Source organism: Pithys albifrons, unplaced genomic scaffold (assembly GCF_047495875.1).
Source record: "Pithys albifrons albifrons isolate INPA30051 unplaced genomic scaffold, PitAlb_v1 scaffold_50, whole genome shotgun sequence".
Lineage (NCBI taxonomy): Eukaryota > Metazoa > Chordata > Aves > Passeriformes > Thamnophilidae > Pithys > Pithys albifrons.
This window is the reverse complement of record NW_027286065.1, coordinates 53,634-61,561: the sequence shown is the minus strand read 5'-3', so window position 1 is coordinate 61,561 and position 7,928 is coordinate 53,634. Positions and strand designations below refer to the sequence as shown.

The following is a 7,928-nucleotide window of genomic DNA, read 5'->3' as shown; positions in this document are numbered from 1 at the left end:
AATCACAGCTGCCCTATCAGCTGTGGTGGAGATACCGAGGGGTCTGTGAGAGATTTAGGGGGGGTTGCAGACCCCCAAGAGCTGCCCCAGATGCTGTCCCCTCAGGGTGCTGATGGGGGTTGGGGGCTCTGTGTCGGGGTCCATCTCTCTGGGCTGGTGCTCGTCCTCTGCCTGTGGGAGAAGGTGAGGGGGGGTCCCCGGGCATTGTGTCCCTGCCTGGGGTGTGTGTGCCCCATGGGAAACCCCATCCCTCTGTCACTCCCCACAGGGCTCCAGACTCAGCTCCTGCTCTCTGTTGGGAGGGGAGTTTGGAGAGGGGGCAGAGGGCATGAGCACCCACTGCTGAGGGGGACCATGACCGAGCCCCCTGTGTTAGGTTGAGCTGGCAAAATGCCAACTGCCCAACACAGAGAAAGAGAATCCATCCCATCAAGGGAAGAGGAGGGAGGAAAAAAAAAACAAACTAAAGAGGAGGGGAAAAAAAGGAAAAAAACAAACCCTGAAATAGCAAGCTTTAAATTTATACAAAAGAGAGACAATTAAAACCAGAATATGATATAATACATACATTTACAAATGTGGAAAAAAATCAAACCAACAATAATCACAGAGTTGCTCACCCAAACAAAATAGACCTCCACCACTCCAGCTCACAAAAACACTCCAACCAGCTCCCCCAAGGGATACTCAGCAAGAGAGGAGAAAAGGAACAACAAAGAAAAAAGGTATTTCCCAAGCCAAATAGCCGTGAAGTGGTGAATGAGGCCCAACACCCCAAGCAACAGTGAGAGCAGGTCTGCTCAGCACCAGGCCGTGAAAGAGCTGAGCTGGGCAGTTCCTGCACCTTCTTTTATACTTGATTTTGATGTCAAATGATGTGAAATATCTCTTTGGTTGCTTAAGTCAGGTGATGCTTGTCCCCTCTAATCTATGTAGACTCTCTGGGCCTGCTGAACTGAGGGCTCGCTGAAACTAAAGCCAAAACTACCACACCCCCTTTGTTCAGCAACAACCTAGGACTGGGGTCAGAGGAGGAAAGAGGCCAATAAGGACCAGATCCTTCCAGGCAGGACAGTGCTTTGGATCAGGGCAATGTCCTCCCTTACACAACTGCCTTGGGAAGTACCGGGACATTCCTGTTTGTACGTAGGACTAGAGGTTTTCATCCCTTCTCAGGGGTCACGCATGGCTCAGTTACTGACAGGAGAGGCAGGTCATGTCTGAGAAGGGGCCAGAACCCATCAGAGATCCCCAAAGTGCCCCGTGACACCCAGGGTTCCATCAGACAGTGTCAAACTCCCTCCGGGGGAGGTATCTGACTGTTCCCACCTGAACAGGAATGTGTATTAACCCACTGAACTTTGGGGTTTGGGTCTTCCCCACCACAATGGATCAACACTTTGACCATCCCTTGGACCAAGGAACGTGCGAATTGCAACAACCAAGTCTATGGTGAATTCTCAGGGGATGACTCTGTATCTTTCTATTCTAATACTTTCCTTTCCCTTATACATGTTCTTAAGGGTTATTTTTATGCTTTTGTATCACTATAGATAGGAACCAAAACAGCTCCAAAGCTGCTTTACGTGGCAACCAAATTGCTGTAAAGTAAACCCTACACATATATATTTATAAAAACGAACCATTCGCTGTCCTTTCACTCTTATCTGGCCCAAGGGATCGGTGAACAAGAACCTGGGTCATCCTCACCTTCTTGGGGGGATGGGACAGGTATCAAGACACAGGGGAAGCTTCTGGCAGCTCTTCACAGAACCCACCCCTGGAGCCTCCCCACTACCGAAACCTGGGCACCCAAACCCAATACACTTCCCAGCACGGATCACCCAGAACGTGGGTCACCAAGTCCGTGCCCAACATGGATCACCTGCAATGTGGGTCACCAGGTCTGTGCCCAGCATGGATCACCTGCAATGTGGGTCCCCAGGTCTGTGCCCAGCATGGATCACCAGGTCTGTGCCCAGTGTGGATCACCTGGAACGTGCATCACCAGGTCTGTGCTCAGCTTGGATCCTCTGATGGGTGATGGAGTTGAAGCAGCAGACAAAGCTCTTCCCAACGGTGTTTGGTCAAGGCACAGCTCTAGTTGAAGCTCTCCCCACACTTTTAGGGTCATTCCCCAGTGTGGATCTGCTGATGCCGGATCAGGTTGGAGCTGACGTTGAAGCTCTTCTCACATTCCAAGCACTTGTAGGGCTTCTCCCTGATCTGAAGCTGCTCATGGACCACCAGGTCAGAGCTCTGGTCACAGATCTGGTTGTCCTGGCACAGGGTGGGTCTTTCCTCCTCAGACAAACATGGGCTGGGAATGGAGGCCTCCCTTGTGCGGCGTCTCTGTGGCTTTTCCTCCCCAGTGACCTCCTGTCCCCTGGAGCCGTTCAAAACGGCCTCTGCCACGAGGTTCTGCCGGGGGGATTTGTCCTCCGTGCTCTCCATGCTCAGACTGGGGCCTGGGGCAGGAAGGAACAAGGACAGGCAGGGCATTTGCCTCCGGCCCACAGGGAAGGCCAAGGAGATCCCCCCAAACGCGTCCCCGGCAGGACGGCGTCGGCAGCGGGGTTGTCCTGCAGCCGGGGCCATGCTGGGCTGGAAGATGCAGCACAAGAGAGGGGCAAAGGGGCACTGACTTCCTCCTCACCTGCCTGGGGGTCCCAGCGCATCTTCCTCTTCCTTGCAGCCTCCTCCTTCATCCTGCCAAGGTTTGGGAAGGAGAAATCCTGGTTTGGGGGAAAAACAAGGTGTGAGTGCATTGGCTTCATCTCTACAAGTCACTGGGCCCAGGAGTGGCCTCTTATCATGGTCCATTCAATCTGCCAGGACAGTGATGGTAAAACTGCTCCCCACACTGCACTAAACGAGGCCTCGTTATCACCAGTGAGGCCTCAGGTGCCAGACCCAGCTCCTCATGAGCAGGGAGGTGGCACTTGTTACTCTGCAGTGAGTCAAGGTGAGAAGTGGATCCTGCTGCAGTGCTGGGATTGCAGAGGCTTCCTCGGGTCCCCAGGAAGGATTAGCAAATGGGGATTGCATCTGGGATTAATTACATGTTGATATTTTTGATCTGTGTTTTGCTCAGCCACCTTGGAAAGTTTATACTTTTCCTGCCAAGTCATAGGGAGAAGACACTGATAAGTGAAAGTTTTGTCCTTGGGATAAAGCTCTGTAAAAACTACAATTAATTTGGTCTCTCTCATTGTCTAACAGCCTTTAGAGGACATTTGAAGGAGGAAGTGACAAGGAGGAGCATGAAGGGAGCCCCCAGACCCATTTAACAAAGACCCTCTGAGTGATAACAGACATGAGGGGAATTCGAATGCCCACTGTTATGGGTTTAAGTAGGTGTAGGCCTAAATTTAGGCTTTAGTTTTTCGAGTAGGCCTCGGATTATCAGCTGACCCAAACTGGGTCAGACCAGCAGACATTGACTCCTGCTGGCCAATGGTATTTCATATCATATCTGACATCACCTCAAGTATAAAAAGAATGGGGAGGAAGAGCTTCTGTCTCTCCTGATTGTGGCTGGAGTGTGTGCTGGTTTAAAGGCAAACCAGCAGGAGAAACCAACCCAACGCAAAAGAGATTATAAGTCAGAGTTACAATTTAATAAAAAATATTATAATAAATGGAACAATACAAAGAGAAATTGGTTTTAACCCACACAACCCAGAAGTATAACCCAGCCCCCTGGGGAACAAGCACAATGGGGTTTCTTGGCCCCTGTGCTGAGCCCCACGTGGTTCCCCCGAGTCCAAAGTAGAAAGAAGGGAAAGAAAAAAACCTGGTGGTGCTGATGACGGTCACAGTCTGGTCAAGAGTGGTGGTCTCCTCCTGTCCAGGTTCTGCTCCTCCTCTGGATCTGACAAATGGTCCCAGAAGTCCCCAAACCCCAAGATTATACACCCTCTGGTTCAAGTGGGAGCACCCAGTCCCTCCCCCTGGGGTGAGGAGTGCCCCAAGGGGTGATCTGACTCTGGGAGTCAGGGGGGATTTTGGAACCACTGATGGCCCATGAGCAGACATGACCCCTCAGGTGGGTGAGAAGGTGCCAAGGACTCCCTGGAGGGGAGTTCTCCCAGCTCTTATCTCACAGGCTTCTTTCCCAGCCAGCTCCCAGCCTGGGGGGTCAGGTGTGTCCTGAGCAGTTGCTGCAAATAGTCCATTGTTAACAGTTCATGAAAAATTACTGAGGGTTTAGAATACACAGCTTTGGTCACACCCACACAGTGATAAACTGGCCCCAGCTCGCTGAACTAGGACAGAGTGAAGACAGGACGCTGCTGCTGCTGCTGCTGCTCTGCTGGGTTAGGCCCCACCACCACCACTTGCTACTGTGTTATCTACGGGGAAGTAAATGTTTATTCTTAGTTTTCTCTCTGCTTGGTCTGTCCCTCAGGAGGCTGAGCTCTCTTGGGTCGTGTCTTTTGGGGTGCTTTGTGGGTCTGGAGTGGTTTGTGATTTGTGTTGATGGGGACTGGGGAGTTAAAACTGAGAGATGACCTATTGAATATTTTCTGTGCAGATATTGATGAATGTGAGGTCATGCCAAAGCTGTGCAGAAATGGACAATGTATTAACACAATGGGCTCCTTCAGATGCTTCTGCAGAGCTGGATATACCACTGACATAAGTGGCACATCCTGTAATGGTGAGATTCAGTGTCTCAATCAGCAGTAAGTTTTTTGTTGGCTACAACCTCTGTAAACCTTGTAGCAAACCATTCTTTTCTCTTTTCTCTCTTTCCCCTCGTTTCTGTCTTTACCTAATAAGCCCCTTTGTTTCTGTATTTGATTTGGAGAAATCAAGACAGGGGCTCTGCTGGCAATATTCCTGCAGTACAATGATCCCTGAGCTGTTTCAGCTGTGTCATCACTTTAACTGATTGGTCTCTATTTCCCCACTTTTTTTTGTTGGTTAACACATATTAGTAGACCATAGGATGCCAAAAATTAAATAGTTGTTCCTTAGATGAAAATAGTAATGTCACTGTTCACTCTTTCAAGACAGTTTTTCTTGGTAGAGGCAACCCCATATAAACTCCACATCAACATCTTCACAGGGAAAGGAATAGAAATTCTGACCACATGTGAATCAGGGGCTTTTTCCACTAACATTTTCCCCTTAAATGTGGTGCTGTTTAGCAACCATCTTTCTGTCAAGGAAATCAGTACAAGAGATACTAATATTTTCTCTCTTTAGACCTTGATGAGTGTTCCCAGTCTCCCAGACCATGCAATTTCATCTGCAAGAACTCAGAAGGCAGCTACCAGTGCTCATGTCCTCGGGGCTATGTCCTTCAGGAAGATGGAAAGACATGTAAAGGTAAAGAAAGTTACACACACTAAGTTTTTAATTTCATTTTAACTTGACTTAGAAGGAAGTAGTTTTGAAGTGTGATGGTTTGATGAAATTAAACTCAATGTGCCTCTTCTTTGTTGACTTTTCTTAAGACAACATCTCTTACTTTCAGATCTTGAAGAGTGTCAAACCAAGCAGCACAATTGTCAGTTTCTCTGTGTCAATACCCTTGGAGGCTTCACATGCAAGTGTTCACCTGGTTTTACACAACATCACACAGCTTGTATTGGTAAGAAAAACATTAGTTTTCTTTCATAGTTTCTTTCTGAGAGAACAACATTCTCAACTCTCAGTCATTTCTTTTGCTCTTTCTAGAGAGCAATAGTGCCAGGAGTTCAGAGAAGAGGTTTTGAACAGTGACAATTACAGCTAAAGCAAAAAATCAGTCTATCCAGTCTGCCCACTGTTTGTATTTTCTTGGTTAATAAACAGTTGTTGAATCATAGAATCATAGAATGGATTGGGTTGGAAAAGACCTCCGAGATCATCGAGCCCAACCCTTGGTCCAACTCCAGTCCACTTACCAGACCATGGCACTCAGCACCACGTCCAATCTGCGTTTAAAAATCTCCAGGGATGGTGAATCCACCCCCTCTCTGGGCAGCCCAGGGACACCCCAGCAACTCTCCCGTGCCGTGCCCACCCGAAGCCCTCCCTGGGGCGCTCCGGGATGACTGGGCAGACTGGGAGCACTGGGAAGGGCCCGGCTCGGCTCCGGCAGCGGCAGCGCTGGGGCGGGAGGAGGGACCCGGGCGGGGAATCCCGTCGGGAAGGAGAAAAAGCCCTGGAAGAGCCGCCCCGAGGGGTCCCCGCCGGGCCGTGGCACTGAAGGAGCCGGACGGGCGGGTGCGGATGGAACGAAATACAGAGAACAGAGGAAAATACAATCAAAGAGCCGCACCGGGGGGTCTGCGCCGCCCGCGCCTGGAAGAGCTGCCCGAGCGACGGGAGGCGCGGGAATAGAATAAACTACAGAGAAGAGAGGAAAATAAAGAGAATTAAAAGCTTCACGGACGAGTCCCCGCCCCTCCGTGTCACTGAAGAGCCGCCCCGAGGGACGGGCACTGTGGGGTGTCCCCAGGAGGGCTGCGCCGAGAGGGGTGGGAGGCGTGAAGGGAATAAAATAAAGAAAATCAGGAGAATAAAGAACAATCAAAGAGCCGCCCCGCGGGACCCGCCGGGGCCGAGCGGCGGCAGCCGGAGCTGGGAAGCGGCTCCAGCGGCGGCGACGAGCGGAGTGTTCCCAGCCGTGTCCGCTCAGCCCTCGGGCATCGGGGGGGTATCGGAGGGTTGTTCCCAGCCGGCTCTGTTTAGCAGTTCCCAGCCGGGTCCTCCCGCACCGCCCGGGTCCCGCATGTCCCGCTGCCGCCAAGAAACGCCGGGAAATCGCCCCGATGGAATAAAGAAACTTTTCGTCAAGTTTGTGCCCCGTGACCTCCCCGGCCGAGCAGCGGCAGCGCCACCAGCCCGGGCAGGGATTGCAGCAGCGGGGGAACTGCTGGAAGGGAATTTGGGGCGGAACGGGGGGTTTGGGGCTTCCCAGGTCAGGTCTGTTCCCTGTTCTGGCTCTGCGGGGGATTTCAAGGTTTGCAAATCCACTTCCCAGGCGGGTCAGGACTAGTTTGGGGCTGAGGATGAGCCCCCAAGCTGGGGAAGCAGCGAAGTCTGTGCCTTGGGCAGTGGGGTCGATAGAGCTGGGACAGCAATAAAAGCCTTGAAAGGAGTTTGCTTTACTGAGAAGACACAGCAAGAGCAGAAATGGTTCCTCATATTTAATTATAGAAACATAATTGTCCTTCTCATTAGTTCGACTACTGCACGTAACAGACACACCATCCTATACAAAGTTCAAGTGAAAAAAGCTTCCTGGAGTGAGGGATCCTCCCTGGCTCACCTGAGACCATCTGCGCAGGGAGTGCTGGAGGCACCGGGTCCTGCTGGACTCTGAGGGGTTGGGAATGGTGTTTGGGGACCTATGGTGACTAAAGCCAAAACTACCACAATGTCCACCCCACAAAGAAGCGCGCCAGAAGCGGAAGGACTTGCGCCAGAAGCTGTTGGCTGAGCAGGAGGAGCTGGAGCGGCAGATGAAGGAACTGCAGACGGCGAACGAGAACAAGCAGAAGGAACTGGAGACCGTGCGAAAGGTGTTTGAGGCACTTTGAGCCAACTCCTCGTGGGCTTGTGACAGCACCAGCAGCCTGAGCACGTGGATCTGCAGGCTGAGCCTGCGGTGGTGCTCCAGCATTGAGTGCAGCCCTTTCCAAGGACTGTTCAGCAGGCTCAGGGAACTCACTGGCCCAGCCCTTTCCCCTGTAGTTAGCAGGGTATTATCAAGCTAGTGTGGAAGAAATAAAAAGCAGCACAAAGGAGGCCAGCCCTGTGAATGGGGTTTGGCAACTGCAGAGAGTAGTATTTTCAGTTACTTGGGGTTTTTTGTTTTCCTTTTCTGTCAGACATGTCTGTCAAATTTGGGGCTTTCCATTAAGATTTTCTTATGTAGTTTTCCAAAGTTATAGTATGTGATTTGTGTGGGTGTGGGAACTGTTCTCTTC

The 7,928-nt window shown here is 51.1% G+C and overlaps 1 long non-coding RNA gene across 1 annotated transcript; it reads left to right on the top strand.

Annotated features, from left to right (window-relative positions):
- The first annotated feature begins 4,285 nt into the window (after positions 1-4,285).
- LOC139685265 (uncharacterized) lies at positions 4,286-5,857 on the top strand. The gene is made up of 5 exons (XR_011700068.1): positions 4,286-4,319; positions 4,538-4,663; positions 5,215-5,337; positions 5,486-5,602; positions 5,689-5,857. It is a non-coding gene; the product is annotated as an uncharacterized lncRNA (long non-coding RNA).
- Positions 5,858-7,928: the final 2,071 nt, after the last annotated feature.